The 23,474-nt window shown below is 40.3% G+C and overlaps 1 long non-coding RNA gene across 3 annotated transcripts; it reads left to right on the top strand.

Moving 5' to 3' along the window:
• The first annotated feature begins 2,335 nt into the window (after positions 1–2,335).
• LOC117487893 lies at positions 2,336–22,537 on the top strand. 3 transcript variants are annotated; one of them, XR_004556452.1, is made up of 4 exons: positions 2,336–2,503; positions 3,150–3,218; positions 3,338–3,419; positions 10,417–11,241. It is a non-coding gene; the product is annotated as an uncharacterized LOC117487893 (long non-coding RNA). The 3 variants fall into 3 exon arrangements; XR_004556453.1 differs by lacking the exon at positions 10,417–11,241 and adding an exon at positions 5,962–6,056 and having other exon boundaries at positions 2,337–2,503; XR_004556451.1 differs by lacking the exon at positions 10,417–11,241 and adding an exon at positions 22,133–22,537 and having other exon boundaries at positions 2,341–2,503.
• The last annotated feature ends 937 nt before the right edge of the window (positions 22,538–23,474 follow it).

The raw sequence follows: 23,474 nt of genomic DNA, 5'->3' as shown, positions 1-23,474 counted from the left end.
GTACCACGGCGCCAGGCGGCGATCTGGGGCCACCAGGATGATTGACAGCTGTTCCCGCCTCACCCTCTCCAGGAGGGGGGGGATAAGGTGCAGCGGTGGAAAGGCGTAAAGCAGCTTTCTTGGCCATGGCTCGTGTGCAAATGCGTCGACCCCCAAGGGCGGGTTGTCCCACCGAGCCAGGGAGAACCACAGGGCACAGTGGCTGTTGCGCCGATTGGCGAACAGGTCCACCTCTGCTCTCCGATCTGAGTCCAGACCTGCTTCACCTCCTCCGGGTGAAGCCTCCACTCATCTGGCAGGGGTCCGCCTCTTGACATGAGGTTGGCCCCCCCGTTCTCCCGTCCCGGGATGTGCAGGGCCCTTAGAGACAACACAATCTGTGAAACCCACAGCCACAGGTTATCTGCTGCGGTCAACAAGGCTATTGAGCGGACTCCGCCCTGCCTGTTGATGTACGCCATTGTGGTGCGGTTGTCGCTCCCTACTAGCACATGTTTGCCCTGTATTAAGGGTTTGAAGTGCTGTAGGACCAACATCACTGCTTGCAGCTCCAGGAGGTTGCTGTGCCGCACCTCTGCCAGAGGCCAGCAACCACCCACAGCTCTCTCTAGGCACGTCCCCCCCCCATCCTGTCACTGAAGCGTCTGTGAAGACTGTGATATAGGAGGTTACCTGCCCCAGTGGAGCTCCCCTCCGCAGATTCTCTGGGGGCCCCCAGAATCGGAGGTTGCTCTCTACTGAGGGGGGGGGTGGTCACCAGACGTCGTTTGTGTCTTAAGATCTAAACGAAGGCCGGTAAACCACCTCTGCATGCGACGTGCATGCAGCAGTCCGAGTGGCACTACGGAGTGAGCAGCCGTCATGAGACCCAAAATCTGCATGATGATCAAAGCTGTCACCGTCGCCCCCTGACGCAGCCTGCAGACTGCCCGCAGCAGGGATGCCTGTCTGCTTTCTGTCAGGGTGACACGTAGTCTGCCTGCATCGAGCATCACCCCCAGATATTCTACCTGCTGGTGAGGTATGGGGGAGCTCTTCTTCCAATTGACCGCAACTTATTTTTCAACCCAACTTGGTTAGGTGTAGGATCAATTGGGCTGTGTGAAACATTGCCCATTCCCTGGACCTGGCCATGACTATGAGGTCGTTCCTCATGCCATGGTCCCGCAGCGGTTGCAGCGTCGTGGCTGAACGTGCGTGGGGATAGGGAGTAGCCGAACAGCAGTCTGTTGTACTCGTAGGCTACCCCCTGGAAGGCAAAACGCAAATACTTTCTGTGTCTTGGAGCAATTTCGCCATGAAAGTAAGCGTTCTTCAGGTCGATGGTTGTGAACCAATCGCCTGGCTGCACCAGTCCCAGTAACTGTTTCATAGTTAACATATGGAACTTCTTGCATGCAATGTGCTGGTTCAGGCATTGAAGATCCAGAATGGGCCTGAATTCTCCTGTCTTCTTGGGAACCAGGAAGTACAGGGAATAGTGCCCCTTCTCTCTGACTTGAGAGTGCACATGCCGAGAGGAAACCTATCTCCTCCTGGGATGACAGATTTGCCTCTCTCATGCCTCTGAACGGAGGAGGGATGCTGCAAAACTGGAGTGAATAACCCAGTCTCAGTGTCCTGTCCATCCGCTCCGTTAATACACCACTGCTTTTCCATTCCCCATAACATTGTGTTAGGGGATGTGCAATCAGCTGCGGAGCCGCAGCTATGAAGCTGTGGTACTCTCTGGAATCAGCCCCATATAAAGCAAAATGCATGATCTGTTTGGTATTTTGAAAACAGAAACGTATAAATATACCTTATATAGGTATGGCCCTAGAATATATCAGTTAAATATAGCATGATAGGTGTCCTTTAACTGAATAGCCCTGTCTTTAAGTATAATACAATGTAAAGTCCTTTTCCTGCACCATTTTAAGGCTTCAAAACAGGCATTTTTACTGTATGTGTTTGGAGAAATGACACAATAAATGGCCAAGAATTGTTGTTTCATCATTCATCAAAGATAGCAGAAAAACATGCATTATGGAGGGGACTTTGACAGAGGATTACTCACAAAGTACACAGTAAAAGTACATTATATTTCAGGTAGAAGTCAAAACTAGTACCGAGTCCAACAGTGTCAGTTTCCTTAAGAAGTTGTGGTAAAAAATATTTGTATCACTCGTCAAATATAGCAGGAATAATGAAGAGCAGCTGATTTGAAAAAACAAATGTGAGAGGCGGCTGAGTTTTAAAACGTTTTTTTTATATGATTTACTGTAAACGGAATCATCTTTCCGAGAAACCACGTGATCAGTAGGTATGGCCCAATATGAAAGAGAAAGTTACTTCACTTAGCAGTATAAAATGACACGCGTGCCATTGGATTTTTGCATTACCAGAGAAGAGCAGAGCTGTTAACTCAGGACAAATGAACTTATAACAAAATATTGCATATAGAGTAGTTTAAAGACTGTGGGAATCAAGAACAGCCTTTCACCATGGTTATTCCATAAAGGTAGGAAACAATTTCTTTGTCTGTGATTGATGTTGTATTTTTCCTTTATTGATATGTAACATAGTTTTAAAGGCTTCCAATAGCCTTGTTGAACTTTCCTGCGTGGCTCCCAGACCGTAGTATTACAGGGGATGACTGCCTCCAGTCTTCCAGGGCCGAGGCAACAGACTTCGGGGTTCAATAACCCACTCTTAGATAAGGCAGACCGGCAAGCTTTTCCTGGGGAGGCCGTTGTATTTGTGACACAACTAACATGTTATGTAATTCATTCGCAACTTTGTTTTACAGCTAACTGTAACAAACCGTTCACTTCCAGAAACATGCTCGCTCACAATCGCTTGCTCTACCCATGCACACTCCACATGCACACGCCGCACACTTTCCCCCCCTCTCTCTCTTAAAGGTATAGGCGACCTTACTCTGCATGACCCTACTATTATACCAGCCTCACTGACTCATGTTAAATCTGTCCTTTACGGCACTTAAAGAGTGCTGACCATTTGGTTCTTTTTGTTTAATCTAAATTGTAGTGTAGCAGGCTGCAGAGTTCACAGAGCTGAGTTTTGTGTAATATAGTTGTTGGTGTTGAATCTAAATTAGATTAGATGTTGTAACACAGTTCTTTTCCAACACTTTCATTGAGAAGCTGTTTGAAGAATCTTGAGAGTGTGGGATGGCTGAGAGTGTTTCTGCAATGGATAACCCTGATGAGGAGGTAAATAATTAAATTACAATTGCAAGATAAATATTGTCATGTAAGCTATTGTGAATATGGCATGATTCATGTATCGATTAGAATAAAAAAAATTAAACATATTGTTCTTAATTACTAAGGAACATCATGAAGAAAGAGATTCCTTCCCTGACCCGTGCTGTGAGGAAGGAAAGAACAATCCAGCAGCACCAGAGTCCGAACGTAAGTGTGACTGTCAATAACTGAGGGGGGGTTGGGGGGTGCTACTGGAGCCTCGCAGCGGCGAAACCGTGCAGCGCCAAACTAATTGCGCCGCATAAACGCATAGGTGCTCCGCAAGATGAGGACCCCTCCGCGAGGTGAGGTCCCACGCAGTCTGCATGATCTTCCTGTAGGGAGGGACGGCCCTGATTGTAACAAATATATACGCAGCGATATGTAAAGATACTGAGATGTACTTTTCTTCTCTTGTGACAGATGTTCCTCCATTAGGGGGAGTAACTGTTCTTAATTCTGACCAGGACACGGTTTATTTTGGCTTTCCACCAACTGAAAACTCTGCTGGGTTTAGACTACAGTTAGATTACTCCTGTGAAACAAACAGCGGCAGTTTGACTGTTAATGACTCCAGCCCTGTGAAAGTTAAGGCACTGATTAGTAGAACTGAGTGTACCTTTAGCATCATAAGGATTTCAGACAATGGAAATCAAAGCGAAGCAACCTCGCTATCTGTATTCACGAGTTAATCTGAAAATCAAATAAATACCATCTGTTTCTGGATCTTTTGGATAATTATATGGGGCTGTTTGTGGCCTTTACTTGAGAGTCAAACAGCACTTTAAAATGCTGACAAACATAGATGGAACATGATTTTTTTAAGTTTTAGTGACTTTGTAGGGTGCTTGCTGACCAAGAGGTCAAAGTTCTCTGTGAGAATGTTAAAATATAGTCACAGTATTAGCCACATGACTTAATGGTCTTAATGACATCAGGCAATCAGAACTGCCTTCACAATTCCTCTGTATTATTGGGTGAGGTACAGGATGAAGCGCTAGTAGCTGCAGTGCCGATATCGTTCAGTGGAACCCACTTTGTTAAGTCCAACAAGACAACAAGCCCTCCTTGAGTCTATTAGTCCAGATGACTATCAGCCCAGGGGCAGAAAGGATCCTGTTGAAAGAAAGCTACTTTTTTGCCTGTCAGGTAATAAAGATGAGAAAAAAAGTAATCGCTGTATTACAACAGTTCCAAAGTATTAGGTATAATGAAATTGCCTCCTCGTTATCTGTATTGACGAGTTCATCTGAAAATCAAATCAATACCATCTCTTTCTGGATCTTTTGGATAATTATATATGGCTTTTGTGTGGCCTTTACTTGGGAGTCAAACAGCACTTTAAAATGCTGACAAACATTGATGTGAAAAGGAATCTAACTTCCATACAACCAACGTTAATATCTAGGCCGTCTCCGATACCGTTCTCCGGTGCTGATAAGGCTCCGGTGAATAGCCGTCCAATCTTTTTAGGACTAAACCCCCCAGAATATACACGCAAGATCAACGTAATCTGCTTAGGGGGGCGTTTACAGCGTGGCCTCTAACACCAAACTGCCCGTCGTATCCCTATTTTAGGCACTCCAGCCACGGATGTCCGAACGCTAGGATAGCAAAAACGGAGTGTATGGGCCGTGTCTCAATTCAGGGGTTTCATCCTTCGAAGGCTGCATTCGTAGACCGCATACGTCACTTCCGCCGAAAGAAGGCTGTCCCAATTTAAAAAAAAGACGAGACTCCTCCGAATGCGGCCCACGAATGCAGCCTTCTTTTCCCCAATTTGAAGGATACATCTGATGTACACTCCGCGGCCTACCATATCCCAGGGTGCAATGCGCGCAGGGAAGAGTGAGTTTTTTTCAAATGAAATGGCTGCGGTCTCCCCAGCAGAGTGGATTTAAAAGCAGCAGCAAGCGGAGGAATCACTAATAAATGTGAGTATTGGGTTTTAATTACTTTAAATTAACTAACGTCACACACGTCAAACCCAAGGGGCATTCAAACGTACATTTTCGTTAAATAATACGGATAAATATGTGACGCTAACTAGCTAGCTGGACGTACTGCACTGTTGTTTACACTTATTTTTAATTCAATTCAGAAGTTTACTAAAGTCATACAGAGATCTTGGCTCTGTTATAGATACGTTATACTTTATATTACATAAATGGACCAAAGTGAAAACATTTAGACCTGTATAGCCTACAGTACGGTGGGATTTATAAAATGCTACCCTGACGTGTAGCTGCTGTTTGCTTTATTTATTTCTCTGACATTTTGGGACATTTGGGACATTTTGTTTATTAAACTTTGGGACAACATTACAACCTTTTCGTTCAGCTCATGCTGCTTTGAGGTAGGGCTAAAAGAAAAGCCTATTTTAAATATTTCCACCAGATTTGATCATCTTTTATAAGGTTAAAGTTTATTTAATGTATCATAATCCCATAATAATAAGACAATCAAAAATAGACAGCAGCCTTTTGCTTGTTGTTAGTTTGTGCCGTGCTGTCAAAGGGATGCACGTGTGACTGTGATTTCATCTCTTTAGTTTTTTAAAAACCAGAACAGTACATCATTTTAAATGATCCTTTAGGGATTGTTTGTCTGAAATACTTAGAGTTACATTTTGCAATAATACTTCTGCAACCCTGTGTTTAATATGATTAATTCACTTTTTTCTTTTTCTCTTGTTTTTCTCTGTAATTAGTAAAATTCTGGATAAATAGATCTGCTGGAGAAGGACCCCTAATCTGAAAAGTGCACAGCGGATCATCAGGACAGAGCTGCCATCCACCTGGACCCCCCGTGGTGCTGAAGAAAGCAAAACGGTGATCAGGAACATCCTCCACCCAGACCTCTGCTTACTGCCGTCCTACAGACTTGTGTCTTAGGCGCCGTTTACACGAGGAGAAAACTGCTTGTATCTGCATAGTTTCGCGTGCGTATAGCCCTATTATTTACACGAGGCCGATAGAAACTGACCCCACAAACGATAACGGGTCCCAAGGTGGATAGATTTGCAAACGAAACGCTCTGGGGGGTCAACCGAGTCCGTGTAATCACCTCGATATGAATATTTCCTGAAAAAATAGCGAAAAAAAAAAAAAATAGCACCTCTCCTGCTCACTGCTGTAGCAACTATCAAAAATAGCTGTGTTAATTAAACGCACAAGGGGTTCTTGAATGAAATAATATTATAAAAGGCAAACCAGAATAGTTAACGCCCAATATACTCCTTAAACAAAATAAACAGAGTCAGATTTCATGCATTGATCCATTATATTGACAAAGGAGGATCTCACCCGGTGTTTGTAGAGAATATCTCTCTTTTCTGAGCGGGTCCTCTCCACGGAGACGTCGGTCGATGCAATATCCACAGATTCGGTTTCTTTCAGTTAACTTCCCCGTTGCATTTATCCATATGCTGAGGAAATTACTATATCCCGCTGAATACCAGCAATCGCCACACACACCTGTCAGTAGCTACTGCTAGTGCTACTGCTACTGACCATGCTACAGATATTAGTGCAAAAATCTACAGCTCCTCTACCACAACCATCAGCAACAAGTGGACATGGAGAATTACATGAACTACATGTTGCTAAATACACGGCGGGGCATGAACAGAAGGGTAGCCATGGCAACATTGCGGCGGGGGCTGCTGAGCTGCTCTTCTTCGCTACTTTTGGTGTATTTTGGGGGAAGTTACAGCGCCACTTACAGTCCCAGCATATGTACTACAGCGTTTCCAGCGGCCTCGTTTGAACAGACACGTTAAATGAAACGTGAACGGAAGACTTTTTTGAATACGCATACTGTGCATAAACGCAAACGGTCCCGTGTGAGCGGGGCCTGAGTTTCAGAATTAGATTTTGTATGTGTCTTTTCTTTTAATAGATATGTAACGATTATAGCTTGAGTCTGTCTGATTCCCCAAACAGCTGCTTCTATATACTTGCTGCACATATAATACAAATAAACAACTCCATAAACACACTTTTGCTGATATTTGTTTTACTGCTGATGATGTTAAATAACATGATTGATTTCCTCTGTCTCAATGATGAAAGTTATAATAATAGAAGACGCTGCAGAGAGAGGATGGATATATTCTTACCTCTACTTTGTGATAAGATGAAAATACAATATGAAATTGTAATTGTTAAACACATTGTTTATTTCATTTACTGAGGTTTTAACCATTATTTCCAACATGTGTACATAAGCAGTGGAATAATAGGATATCTCTAGGTCATTAAACTGTCTTCAGTTTAATTTTATTAATACAAAAAATAGGTCATGAAAATGTTTAATTGTGTATTTCAGCAGAGCGGGGGGTCACGGTGCTGCTGGACCTGGAGGTGCTGACCTGGGGTCAGTGGGACATCATCTGGGCAGGTTTAGGGGAAGAAGGAGAATATTTACTGTTATGATCACAGCTATTAAGATTAGAACACTAATATTGTTAAGAATCAATCTATACAACATGCTTTTGTTCATTTAAAAAACATATTGTTTTAGTACAGAAAAATTAAGACTTATTTTAAATATGAAATAATATGATTAAATTACATCAGCTATATATAATTTACTTGTTAACTTACTAATGTAACATTACTGGGGGCTAAAGGAACAGCTTCATCTTATTTACTTGGCCATGGTCCTCTTTAATTCATCGCCGACGGTGATCTCCAAAAAATGTAAAAGTAAAGTTTCTGGATCCTTTTCAGCTGAGTTAGCTTGTAAGCTAATTTGCTAGCAGGCTGCTGGAGCAGCGTAACCGAACAGCGCGTATCACGTGACGTAAATACGAAGCCCTCCGTAGGCTAGACAGTCTCATTTCGTAGGCCGCTCGGTCCAGCCTACCCGGTCTACGTGGGCTGGGTCCTCCGTGGACCGCGTAGGCTGCGTACTCCGAAGGGTGCAGCCCCTGAATTGAGACACGGCCGTTGAATAAACAGAAGGCTGCTTTTGTGGAGGAAGTTACAGCGCTACGTACAGGCTCGGCATATGTACTGCAGCTTTTTCCAGCGGTATCCATAAATCTCTTAATTTTGCCATCAAAGTGCACCAGATTGATGCATTTAACTTCAATATAAAGAAAAACATCTTCTGTTGTAACAACAATAACATTATAAATAGTAACATAGCTGAACATGGTATTGCACATTTAGCTTTCAGTGTTACTGACCTGAGATGTTTTTATTACATGAATTAAGGTGACTGAGGCTTTTTAACATAGACTTGGGAAATGCAGATTGTCTGAGACAACTTGGCACTAAGTACTGATATGTCTACCATTTCTTTTCTGAGTGTAATATCTGCATTTTCTCTGACCCAGACAAAACTGACCCAAGATACCTGTACATAGTGGAAAGTGAAATTGACATTGTCAAATTTAATAAAAATACAAAATAATGTATCTGTGTACATGTTTTACTGTACTGTGATCTGCATGCACTTATCATTTATTTAACAGGGACAGTGCACATTAATGAACATTTCTGTAAATGTGCCAGAGTTAGCCAAGAGGCTATTTTTCATCTGTAGTCCCTGGACAGATTTTAAAAGTCAATCTAAAACACATTTCATTTTAAACAAGTAAATACAATACATTTAAAACATGCAACATACATTACTGGGATACTTAAATAAAACAATTTAAAATACAGAACATTAAAACAAAACAAATAAAACAAAACAAAAGAACATGTTAAAACACAGGCAGTGGGTTGTAAGGAGCAGAAGATTTGGTCAGTGTTGGCAGAGCTGATTCCTCACTAACCATATTTTGAGTTTCGATTTAAATAAAGTGAATGTGGACTGGTCTCTGATTGGAGATGGGATTGAGTTCCATTGCTGAGCAGCTTTAACAGAAAATGAAGACTGACTGAAATAATCTCCTCTCTCTGCACCTCTTGTTACCCTAGTTGCACTTGTGCGTATGTTAATAAACTGTCTAAGAGGAGGTGAGGTAAGGCCGTTTATTTTAAGGCCAGTATTTTGAGTGTTTGTTTGTACAATGACTCCAGTGGTTTTAATGTTGTTGTACTGGCATGTGACCAGGTCGTTAAACAGTAGGTGATGTGTGAGAGAACCACAGAGTGTGTGTACATCAGAGATGCCTCAATTGACATGTAATCTCTGGTGAACCTATAATTCGACAGACTGACTGTTGGTGTTGAGATGTTTTTATTACATGAATTAAGGTGACTGAGGCTTTTTAACATAGACAAGCAGATAGTGGATAGATTTAGTTTGAAAGATATAACTCTGGAGTCCACCCACACAGTGCAGTGTCGAAGTGCACATATTTTACGTATTTAATCATATATTTTCGAATATAAGGGGTAGAAATATGATTCAGATAACCGCATAAATATGTGGTTACATTTTCAATGTATATTGTCTTGTATAAATTAAGTTATACTCTCCAAGGCATGTTTATGTTAAACAGTGAGTGTATATAATTACAAACAGCAGAGGGCAGTATAGGACACGGAAAGGCCTCAGTGCGCCGTAAAGTAAGTGTTGTTATTATGTGTCTGCCTCAGACTTGGCATTCTGGCTAGAAAGGCAGCAACGTTCCCTCTGCTTCATTCATATCTCCTGTTCAACAGGTTAGTAGTGTGTACAAAGATGATGTCATATTTCGATCTAAGAAGTGTGTTTGAAACTGTTCTTTATGTGTAGTTTAATGTCATTCTGTGAGCTAGTGAGCTCCACTACAGTAGCTAATGGCGTCCGCTAGCTTCTTTAGCACAGGCTATCGCTCCCTGAATAATGTAGGGCTAAAACCACTATGTTACTAGGTGTATGACTCCCGTGCACTAGTTTGGCTTACATTTCAAGTGTATTCTGCTTGTATAAATATGTGAAATGCTGGTCTGAGTTCATAATTGTTCATAGTATTGCAATGCTAATAGCGCTAATGCTATGCTAATATTGTGCCTATCAGTGTACAACAGAGCCAGGTTAAAGGGAGTACAGTCAACTGGGTTGTGTGTGTTATCACTATATTATATACTGTAAATTAAGAAGGCTTTAATCCTCCATTAAAGTCATAATATGGCATGTGAATTTATTTCCATTTTTTTATTAGAGACAAATACGTCATACAGTTATTTTGATTTGCTAATAGTAAAGGTATGTTTTTTTTCAGATTTCACAGCTGCCTGGGCCTAGTGGCCCACAGGCGACGTTTATCCAGCAACCAGAACCTTCATCTGTGCCGGCCCCCAGGTCAAGATCTACCGTGGCTCAACACCACAGCCATCACCACCACCAAGGACCAGAGGACCAGCATCACTACAGCAGCCTCCACCTCCATCTGTGCCTGCCATAAGATTAAGATACACCTCGGTACAAAGGCCTCCACCACAGCCATCACGATCAACCCAGCCAGCAAAGAAGTCTCGCCAGCACACGTACCTCCCACACAGCCACCAGCATCAACCCGGGACAATCCCACCTACCTCCCTCCGACACAGCCACCAGCAGCCCATGCACCATCACCCCCACCTACACAGCAGCCAGCCCCACTGCCTTGGAAGACGGACAAAGACCATGACACTGCTCCCCCTGTCTTTACATGTATAATGAATAGTTGGTTGAGAAAGTTCTGATATTGTAAATATTGAAATTTTACAGTTTCTTATGTTAACATAAATAGTTGGTTGAAAAAAAAAGTTGTAATGCTCAATTTGTATTTGTACACATCACATGAACCTCAGTATGGAATATGAAGTCATGAATCAGTCCTGATGTAACTTTTCTGTGGTGAAAGTAGAGTGATAGAACAATTTTACTTACTCCAAATTCTAATTTACACATTTTCATTTTAGACATGAATAACACATTTATGTAGGCCTATAGTGTAATTCATATATTTCACTACTTTTGTGAACCAAAGACTTTGGTGAACCAAATCTGAAACACCAAAATAAAAGGAGGACATGAGTAAATCTGTGTTTCACAACAGTTTTGAAGTTTTCCAAAAATCGGATTTCTAAGCTAAGTATCTCATAAAACAGTGCTCTAAGGTGAGTGACTTTGCATTTCTAGCAAGACCAGAGACTGTACTGAACATTTTGACAAGGTGATAAGGTGTAAGGTGATATATTTATTATATACAAAGGCAAATTAATACTTAGTCCCCTGCATCTGGAATAATGTACAATTTACAGCACAGCCTCACAATGTCAGGAACTTTTAATCTACAGATTGCTTTGGTCTGGCTTTACCCCTCACTGATTGGTTGAAGACACTTTGAACTCATTGGCTAATGAAATCAGAAGGAGGGGCTCATTATCATATTAAAAACCGCGCGAAATTTCGCGCGTATTTTCGCGCGAACATACGCGCGAAATTTCGCGCGTATTTTCGCGCGAACATACGGGGAGGTCCGTATATTCGCGCGTTTTTTCGCGCGAAAAAACGGACCTCCCCGTATATTCGCGCGAGACTATGTATGCGTTATATGGCACATTAGGCTTTCCATAGAAGGAGGCCGGACCAAAACCGCAACGCGGCGCAGACGGACCCGGTGGAATCTAGGGGTAATCATTCAGTATGCACACCGCTCTGGATCTGTGGGCGGAGCTTTGATGCGCATGTAGCAATAACACTTCCGCATAGCCAGCACTCGTGTTTCCTTGCGCCCCTCTCCTCTCTTACCCCTAGATTCCACCGGGTCCGTCTGCGCCGCGTTACGGCTGCGCCGCGGTTTTGGTCCGGCCTCCTCCGGCGTCATACCCTACCAGGCGCGTTTCAGAAGCATTTCAGAAGCGGAGAGTCTTGCCTGCCGGCTCGCAGTTTTTGTTGATTTGGGCATATTTCCTGGACAGGCTACTTTGTACAGACAAAGTTAATAATAACTGTAATATTCCAGTTATAAACGACATGAATCAAAGATGTGTTGCTGTATTTTAGTGGTAAAAAAAATGCATTCATCATCATAATTATTCTATATATATAATTTACACAGTGCCTGTAAACCGGAGGAGAACGCTGGCATTTCTCCTCCTACTTGAAAGACTACGGAGGGATAGGGTCTGCAAAATTAGTTTGTGTGTGTGTATATATATATAGGTCTATATAGCTCTGAACGTTCCACTTCCTGCCTGCCCGACCTTACGTTACGGCTGCGCCGCGACAAAAATAGGATTCGATCCTAATTTTAGAAAAGCCCTGCGCCGAGCCGCTTCTGGGACGCTTCTGGGACGCGTCTGAGCCGTAACGCGCCGCGTGTGGTGGAATAGCACCCATTGACTAGAGTGGCCGCGATCACCTTGAGCACCGCGGCGCAGCCGTAACGCGTCCGTAACGCGTCCGTAACGCGTCCGTAACGCGCCGCAGACGGACCCGGTGGAATCTAGGGGTTAGATTTTTAAATCAGTTAATAAATCATTGTGTTTTAGTGGTGGTACAGTCAACATGTAAACATGACAGAAAGTCTGTTGTAATCAAGTTCAGTTTGATATGTGACCGTTTCCCAGAGAGTTAGAATATATTCTTATTTTGTTTCTGTAAATACATACAAACATCAGTTACAAATATTTACAAATTCAATGTTTTAAAATATCATTCAATCTAAATGTCAACATGTAGATTACACATGCAGTTTCCTCTTACCTTTTTGAGTGCTAAATGTCATTTTCTTACCAAAAACCTGAAAGCTTTGTTTTTGTTCCAATAGAGAGGCGAAGTCCCGCCCATCTACTTCCGACCCATGGGACCTTATTTCGGAAAAATGATGTATTGAAGTCATTAGGCTTGTTTGAGACGAGCTGCGGCTCGCCTCGAAAGTAGACGAGATTAGCCGATCGCAGCCGTGGGAGGTCTCAAAAAGCTCGCCTGAAGTCGGACAGCTCGGAGTCGGCTTCTTCCTCTTCTTCTTCTTCTCTCGTTTTTTTTGGCGGATTGCAAACAACTTTAAGGTGCATACCGCCACCTCCGGAGTCGGCTTGACTCGGTTTGCATTTATAAAGAATGCACAAATGTGTTTAATCGTTAATGTCAGATATGTACTAAGTAAATACATTTGTTCCTGCTCAAGATTAGATTCAACGTTATTGTTATTGCACAGATTACAGGTACTGAGACAACGAAATGCAGTTTAGCTTCTAACCAGGAGTGCATAAAGCAGTAAAGTGAAAAGTAATGTACACAATCTACAGAATAAAATATAGAATGAATTGAATGATGAAAAAACAGTGAGGGGTATGAATACACTATATACACAGTAGCCTAGCCTAGTATGAACAGTGTGTTGTATGAATATGCTAAGATATATAAAGTATGACAACGGTAAGCAGTGCAAGTATAGTATAAAATATATAGATATTAATGTCATGATAAACATTGTGGAACAATGATGAAAAATGTGAATGGAAGTGGCGACGTAAAACTGACACAAAACAACAACACACTTTTGCCGAGCCAATGGAGAGTTTCATCTCCAGCACGGGGTAAAAAAACACCAATGAGCGCTCACCTCGAGATACCAGCGAGTCGTTTCCCATCAAGCATTTCGCTTCCGCAGCCCGTGGAGAGAAACTGCGCCGCCACGCCGCGCCTCGCTCTCAAGTCTGCGGGCGTCTTTGTCCCGCGAGATTTCAACGTCTCATGTAGGCGAGCCTCCTGAGCAAGTCGGACAAAATGACTAACCATCATGCAACGCACTAGCCGTTGATCGCAATTGCGCAGGTCTGCGCAGGTCTCGCTTGTCTCAAACAAGCCTAATGGAGAGAGAAAGATTATCTTTCGATCCCGTTTGAATTGTGCCACGAATTACACATATGATGTTTGTCAATCTTAAAAAATAATTTCCATGTCAAAAAAGTCACAGTTTGTCGTAAAACTGTTGAAATATAAGACTATGTTGTTATTATGATAGATTTGATATTAACAAGGCGGCAGTTAGCAGCTAGCGGTTAGCTAGTAATTATGCTAATTTACACATCAATCGTTATGTACTTTTACGCTGTAACAGGATCTAGTGATATCCAAGCAACAGAGCTTCATTTAGCATGAAAGAATTATTGCACTGTATATATATATATATATGTATATGTATGTATATATATATATACAGTGCAATAAGCTTCTTAGTGCAATAAGAAACTACTGTACAGGGACGTTAATCTACGTCGGTAATATTAACTTTATTTAATACAACATTTACGGTACAAGATTTAATCATACAGCCCATGTAGTATAATATTTTACAAATGATGAATTACAGCAAACATGTGCAATATATCCATTATTACAGCTCCGTGGGCTGGCAGTAAGGCGATATGGGTCCGTTCTTATTGTGCATCCATGGGTAAAGATAAACGCATGTAGTGCTGAACACGTAACATGAACGTGCCGGGCGGCGCGGTCCCGTGGGTTAGATGCGCGTTCATAATGCAGAGGGAAATAACTCTCAGAATAACGTTATTAGCACATTTTTACAACTTGAGGAACGAATGTTTTTAATAAGGGCTATACAAGTGTTCATACTGGGTAGTTTATTTAGTTTAAAAAAAATTATCCAACGATTTACAGACCACTCTTTCCCCATGTAAGTCAATGGGAAAAAGTGTTTCCGGGCCTGGCAACCAAAAGGAAGTGTAGTACCGCCGTTTGGCCAGCACGAATATTTTCATCTGAGTCCGGCGCACTTCCGGGGGGCTTGGTACAGCTCTCAACATGCCCAGAGTTGTAGTGATTTTCACCTCTTTTAATACTTTCCGCCTCATTCTGAAAGAAAGAAGTGAAATGTGCCAATGTGACGGCCGTCTTGGTCTGTGGTGCGAGACGGGAGATGTAGGCCCATGAATGTAGGTCATTGAGCGGTTTCACAAACAAAAAAGTGTTACTTCACAGTTTTACGACACATTTTAATTGTTTTGACTTGCAAAATTATCTTTTAAATTGACTAACATCATATGTGTAATTCGTGGCACAATTCAAACAGGATCGAAAGATAATCTTTCTCTCGCCATTGACTTCAATACATACTTTTTCCGAAATAAGGTCCCATGGAGGTCCACCGGAAAGGGAGGGACTTCGCCTCTCTATTAAGAATTTAGTTAAAAAATATTTACATTTTAATGTTCATGTTATACTTTTTATTCAAAATGTGTTATGTTAGTTTGCATTTTGGGATGCATCAAATGCCACATTTTAACATGTATTTATCACTTAACCTGTTAAGCACCAAGCCTGTTTTTCATGTTTCAGGCTCGAAAATGACATGCCCAAAACAAATGACTACAACCTAACTTCTAAAAGGGTTATATGAATAATATTTCATTATCAAAGCAAGGTTACATCTGTGAGTTGGATGTAGAAGTGTCAGAATCAATATAAATGTTTTTTATTTTAAAGAAAATTCAGATTTTACATAGTAAAAAACTGTAAATTATAGTGTCCGTCCAAAAATTATTTTTTACAGATAGTGAAAACTACCCTTGGATGATGGGTTACTAGACTAAAAGCTTTAGGAATCCAAAGTACAACATATAATAAGTACCCTGTATCAAGATTGATGCAAAACAAGTGACATTTGACCTTTTTAGAGAGGTTTAGCCAAAACCACCCCACCTCTGAGGTGATTTGGGTGAAAATGTTTTTTTTTTTCATATCTCTGGCCCCCCTTGCTCGATTTTGATGGTTGACACCTCTTTCTGACCGTTAGAGCCAATAGAATCGAAGGGGGAGGCCCACATACACACTCATTGTAAAGAGAAAAGGTGGGGGCTGCGCGCATGTAATTTTGCATCAGAGTGGACCGATCTCTCCCTCTGACATTTGGAAACTAAAAAGCAGTTTTATTGCTTATGGATTATCAGAAATAATTTCAAAGAGGGCAGAGATACATTGGATGAACCTATGGATTAACTGCAGCATCGTTTTTTTATCGTTTTAATGCCATTGAAGACCAGTTTTGACCAAGGTAAGCCATGTTAGTGTTTCTAGCTACTTAGCTCCACATGTTATGATGTACGCTTTCGTTTATAGCGTCGCAAATGTTTATCACTGAGTGTTGAGGAGGGCACCACTAGATTCTGTGTCTCCAGGACACCAAAAACGAGTGGTTGGCTGTGCATCTAGGATAAGTAATAAGGGAGTTATTGTGAGTTTAAGTGCCGTTTTAGGTTACATTTTTTCGCTCGTGGGTAATTCAGAGGCTGAGTGTTAGCATTGTGGGTTTTTTTTGGAAAAAAAAATTAAAAAGATCAGTTAGCTGAGTTTCTTCCCGTTACATGGATATAAAACATTCATAGTTTTATTAAATATTAAGATTCCTTAGACGTTGTTTCCTGCAAATGATGCGTTTATCCGCCCGGTACCGGGGGGGCCGTGCGTAACAGGTTAAAAGATCATTCAATATAAAAGTGCTATTGTCAACAAGTAAACATGACACCTTTTTTTTTCAGCATCATATATGATCTTTCTTTTACTCAGAATTTCGAATCTTTTGTTTCTGTGAAGTATCTGATTCTACATATTTACGTAATAAAAAATACCATTAATTCTTTATATTGTTAACATGTATACTTACTACTGTTTACTATTTCAATAAAGAGACCACATCTGCAGACTGGCTATGAATGTCTTTAATGTTTCCCAGATCAGAATCACAGCATACAGAGTATAATAACTTCTAAAGGAAACAGAAATATCATCACCTCATTTATTTATATAGTTTTACTATACTTTCTTTTAATAATCATCTTTTTTTAAATTCCAGGTGCAACAGGTGTGTGTGTGTGTGTGTGTGTATGTGTGTGTGTGTGTGTGTGTGTGTGTGTGTGTGTGTGTGTGTGTGTGTGTGTGTGTGTGTGTGTGTGTGTGTGTGTGTGTTAAAATGTAATTACATCCGTTAACCTGAAACTCTTCACTGCTACATCATACAAGGGCACCACAACCTCCATGACATTTTAAATAAATGGATTACTGACATCTAGAGGACATTTATTGCAACAACACCTACTTAGAATATAAGATAAGGATTTCTCAGGTTTTCTAATTATGTGTCTCTTTAAAAACATAGAGACATGAAACTATAAACACTTGCATATGCCCCACATCTTTCCTAAATGTAAAGACTCCTTGGTCATTTATATTTGGAACAGCCATGTCATCTAATAAATCAAATTGACGTGGCAAACACTATTGTTGCTTCAAGACTTGCAACGTGAAAAGGAAACAGCAACAAATTGCAAATCCAGCAGTAATTCTTAACACTACTGTAAACATTATACTGAATGTGGATTAATCGCTTAACAGAAAGTTGTTGTTCAGCTCCAATTGTCAAACATTTCCAGCTTCTACAATATTAATGTTGAAGATGTTCCCCCATGTTCTATAATGTTATAGAGCAGATAAATCAAGTAGCTACATAGCCAGCAGATAATGTTAGCTAACAAAGCAAATAACCTCTGGTTAGAGAGCCTTATACTGAAAGCAGGCTTAATAATAATATTTTAACAGTGAGAGTAAATCCAGAAATTATATATATATATATATATATATATATATATATATATATCAGTCAAAAGTTTGGACACTCCTTCTCATTCGAAGGTTTTTATTTATTTTAATTATTTCTACATTGTAGATTAATACTGAAGACATCAAAACTATAAAAGAACACATATGGAATTATGTAGTAAACAAAAAAGTGATGAACAATCCAGAATATGATTTATATTTTAGATTCTTCAGAATAGCCCCCTTTTGCCTTGATGACAGCTTTGCACACTCTTGGCTTCTCTCAGTCAGCTTCTCTCAGTCAAATAGCCCTCACATAGCCTGGAGGTGTGTTTGGGGTCATTGTGTGTTGAAAAACAAATGAGGGTCCCAGTAATCCCAAACCAGATGGGATGGCATGGCGCTGCAGAATGCTGTGGTAGCCATGCTGGTTAAGTGTGCCTTGAATTCTGAATAAATCACCAACAGTGACACCAGCAAAGCCCCCCCCCCCCCCCCCCCACCATCACACTTCCTCCTCCATGCTTCACGGTGGGAACCACACATGCAGAAACCATCCGATCACCTTCTCTGCGTCTCACAAAGACACAGAGAAGATTTTTGGTTGGAACCAAAAATCTCAAATTTGGACTCATCAGACCAAAGTACAGATTTCCACTGTCTAATGACCAATCCTTGTGTTTCTTGGCCCAAACAATTCTCTTCTTCTTGTTGTTCATCCTCAGTAGTGGATCTTTGCAGCAGTTGGACCCTGAAGGCCAGATTCACGCAGTCTCCTCTGAACAGTGGATGTTGAGATTTGTCTGCTCCTTGAGCTCTGTGATCATTTATGTGGGCTCTAATCTGAGGTGCTTTTAATTTGTGGTTTCTGAGGCTGGTAACTCTGATGTGTTTATCCTCTGCAGCAGAGGTAACCCTAACTCTAGGGGGTCCTCATGAGAGCCAGTTTCATCTTAGCGGTCAATGGTTTTTGCGACTGCACTTGAGGATACATTCAAAGTTCTTGACATTTTCCGGATCGACTGGCCTTCATTTATTAAAGTGATGATTAAAGTAATGATGGACTGTCGTTGTCGCTGTCGAGTTGAATCGTTCTTTCCATAATATGGATTACAACAGCAGTCAAATAGGGCTTTCCACTGAGCACTAACCCTACCTCTGCACAACACAACTGATGGTCTCAAACACATTAAGAAGGCAAGTGTTTCCAAAAAGGCATGTATCTGTTTATATCTGCCAAATATCAAAAGTGACTAGTACTTTTAACATCATTTCCAACTTTCCTTTTTTAATGGTTGGTGAAATGCAGTTTTCTATCTGCATTCAAATGTGCTTAAAAACAAACAAATACTGAGGTTGAACATGCAGTCAAGATAAAGTAGAAGCTCTTGGAGGAATGACTAAATAGGATGCACAGCGTTTCAAACTAAATCAAATCATTCCAAAAGCCAAGTTACACAACAGGTATCTGCCATTTGTGGGCGTGCCAGTAGGCAATGGTTCATGACGAGCCACTGATATCGATTACTGGACAATATGTTATTCTGAGGCAACACAAAATAATGAGGTACCATTCCCATGTAATAAGAAGAAAGCTAAACATGAATCTGGTTGGAGAAAAACAAAGAAAGAAAGACATTTGTTCTCTGACTCTTAATTACTAATTATTTGTTGTTTTACTAAGATTTAAAAGCCATGCACATTTTTTCAAACGGCCGATCACACAATTGCCACTTTTAAAAGTTAATACAGAAGGCATTGTCTTGTCAAATTGTAGACTTGACCAAATAAGCTTCTAAAAATATAGCTGTCGACCAAAGCACACTTTTCTATTAGCAATATGTTGCTTACTTAGATCCCATTGTGATAGAAAGAGCAAATGGTTCTCTTTTAAATTGAATAAATGTGAAAATGTAACCTTGAATGTATTCTTAGTTTTACTTTGGTATGCTATTAATTGTACCTGGGAATGTGTAACCATCATTGTCTGATTGAAGGAAACGATGTGTCCTAATTCTATAAAAAGGAAAGAACACACCTTTGCTCATGAAGCCATCTGAGGTGGGTTTCATGAAGTTTTTGATATCATTTATTGTAAACTGAATCCTCATTTCCAAGAAACCACATGATGAATGAACTGTCTAAAGCTCAAGGCTCAGGGTCTATTGAAGGAGAAAACACTGAGGCTGGAAAACATTATCACTCTTCAGTGTACCTTCATCAGCATTCTTTAACGGGTACAGTAATGATTTATCAGACTAGAAGCCTGATAACAGTATTATAAAAAACAGAGTGGTGAAACCCTGATAAACCATCTTTTCTATGCAACGATCTGTCTGCTCTATCAGTGCTGGTTTCCAAGTACGGGGTCAAAAATGATTTGCAATACAACATTCAGAAGAGTCTTGTCATGATATGCAGAGGCAAAGGGGATAAGGACCTCAACTTTCCAGATCTTTATCCATCATGGTAAGTGCTATTTGTTTGTAATAAAACAATAATCTGGTCATCTTAATTATGTGTGATGACGGATCAAATACAGTAACTGCTGTATATTATATGCTCCTACTAATATAATGGCAAATTACTTATTTTATTAATTAACTATTAATTTGTCAAAACAAGCTAATGCAAATATATATTTGTGCTATAGCACAGATTTTTGGAACTGTAGACAGAATCTTCATTTCCAAGAAACCACATGATCAATATGCTGTCTAAAGCTCTATTGAAGAGAAAAACATCAGCAATCAATATCATCAATATCAGCACTGAGTGTACTTTCATTAGCCCTCTTCAACGTGTACACACATGATTCATCTAACCAACTATGAGGCTGATGAACATTAAAATGATAGAAAGCAGAGTTATCATAAACCGTGTTTTGTATGCAGACGATCTGGATACTCATTCAGTGCTGGTTTCCAAGAATAGGGTCGAATATGATTTGCAAAATTATGTTTAAAAGAGTTTCATCATGATATGTAAACAAGACGATAAGGACCTTCACTTTCCAGATCTGCATTTATCAGTCAGAATTGCTGGAACGGAATGTCAAATTGAAAATGTAACCTTGAATTGGTATTTAATTTGATCTAAAAAAAGTGTAATAAACATTGTGTGATTGTTCTAATTCTGAAAAAAATAATGAAGCCATCTAAAGGGTTTTAAACTAAATGTAATGTAATTGACTGTAATCTTTGTTTTCAAAAACCACGTGATCCATCAACTGTCCAAAACATATTTGAAAGTAGCTTTACCTAGCAGCATAAAAGGATCAGTCTGCAGCATTGGAGGATAAACCATTAAAGCTGTAAAACATTATCACTTTTGATTATAGTGTGAACTAGATAATCCTTTACGGGGAAATAAAAGAGAGAGAGAGTCACTACGCACTTGAGTTGCCAGAGAAGTGCAGAGCTTTCTTCTCAGGACTAAAACTTAACCTATAAAAAACTATTGCATATACAATAGGTAAAAACTCCAGGATAAAAGAAGAGATACCATGGTTGATCTGAAAAGGTACGTGACACATTCTTTTGTCAGTGATTGTATTTTGATGCAACATACAGTAAGTGTTGGAGTGGATGGTGTTACTGAGTTTAATTTGATAACTTTCAGTGAGAAGCTGTATGAATAATGTGGAGGGAGAGCCATGGCTGAAAGAGTATCTACAATGGAGAGCCCTGATGAAGAGGTAAACGGTTAGATAACAGCTACTGTGAATATGGTATCATAGATACATTTCAAATCTAAACATATCTTTCTCATATTATGGATCAGTTTCCTTTGTTCAAGAAAAGAGAAACTTTTGTTAATCCCCACAGGGAAATCCAGGTGTCCTAGCACAGTGCTGTTCTGTGCTGTGCGGTTGTTGCCTGAGCAATAGGAAATTAGAGAACACTCCAGCAGCACCACAGTCCAACTGTAAGTATGACTGTCAATGTCTGATCCAATGTAATGACTTCCTATTTGCTGTAATGTAAAGATACTGAGATGCACTTTTCTAATCTTATGACAGATCCTCCACCTTCACCTCCACCTCCACCAATAACTATTGTAAATACTAACCAGCAGTCTTTCATTTCACCACCTGATATCCCTCCTGCTGCGCCCAGCACTGTGAATGGTAGCACAGGTACATCTAAAACAAATCCATAAAAAGCAAACGTGGATAATTCCCTCAAAATGTATACTCCTTACACTGAGGGACACTGTTGATGTATGTAATGAATATTCGTTTTAGATAAATGAAGTCCATGTTGTTATTTTATGTAGCTTTCTCTGTTACCACACTATTTTACTGCAGTTAAGCAGCACTTTAGAATGCTGACAAACTTTGACAGAATATGAAGTTTCAGTTTCAGTGAAACCTTTATATGTTCCCATAGAGCCCAGCCCTCCTGTGCAGATTACAGTCGACCAGGTCAGCAGCGAGTCACTGTCTCTGCATTGGGACCCCCCTGCTGGTGAAGTGGAGAGTTACATTGTGACTTGTTGCAGTGAGGGAGACATTATGAAAGAGACAACTGACACAAACAAGATGACATTCAACAACCTGAAGCCAGGGGAGTGTTACTTTCTACAGGTTTCTACAAAACTTAGGAATGGAAGTTTAAGCAGGCCAACTGTAACATCTGCCAACACAAGTAAGTCAAATAAAATCATTATTGCATGGTTGATAAAGACAATGTCAAAGATGTTGACCCAAAGATGAAGATTGGAATTGAGCAGATGGCTTTGAGTGAACATGCTTCTGGGTTAATAAAGACTTTTCAGAGTTTGGAGACTGCCGAGAAAAATGCAGATTACATTGTGGAGGGCATTTCAATTCCGAAACTGATAAATGATTAATAAACAAGTTTGTCTTTTGTTATATTTAAACAAGTAATAAAGAAAGTCAGATGCAATTGAAATCGATCTAAAATGCAGGAACTGAGCAACTTCATCCTCAAAGGATAAAGAAGTTCTGCAAAAGTTGAATAGCAGCTAAAAAAAAAGGAGACATGAAATAATCAAAAAGTAAAGCATACATTAGTAATCAAATAGAAATAAAGACAAATAAGTACACAACCATAGCTCAGAAATGAGTAGCAGCAATTTGAGTAAGCTAAGTGACATAGATGGCATTGAAGTGTTGTGACCTTAAAAGAATATAAGTTGGGATATTTATAAAAATAAGTATTTTCTACATTCAAGTGATTATAGCGCCGTACAAATGGCAGATAGTGTTTATATCTCACATTGCAGGTTTGTTGCACAGGATTGCAAGAGGTAAATCAAAAACAAATCCTTAAAAAGCAAATGTGAATAATTTCCTCAAAATGTAAACTCCTGAGGGACACTGTTGATGTACGTAATAAATGTTAGTTTTAGACAAATGAAGTCCATTGTAGGAGCCATTTTATGGGTGTTGTTGGTGTCTCAGTTTACTTTATTTATATTTATACTGCAATATTATTTTGGACACTTGGTGGCGGGGGTTAGCTGCAGGTTATACTGGGTGTATAAAAAGGGTCATAGGTGACAGGAAAGGACGAGGACACAGGAGGAAAGAGCATACCGATTCCACCAGCCCGGCAGATGCTCACCACAACTATTGCATGTATAACTAAACCTTGGTATGTAAAACGCTAAATAAAACATCATTCTAAACTGCAGCAAAAGACCGGAAAATCATCTGTTTGTGTCTGCGTCTGGATCACTCTCTAGCCCTCCTGTGAAGTAATGGCA

Source organism: Trematomus bernacchii, unplaced genomic scaffold, assembly GCF_902827165.1.
Source record: "Trematomus bernacchii unplaced genomic scaffold, fTreBer1.1, whole genome shotgun sequence".
NCBI classification, from domain to species: Eukaryota; Metazoa; Chordata; class Actinopteri; order Perciformes; family Nototheniidae; genus Trematomus; species Trematomus bernacchii.
Note: the sequence above shows the minus strand (reverse complement) of the source record. Positions and strands in the feature narration are given on the sequence as shown.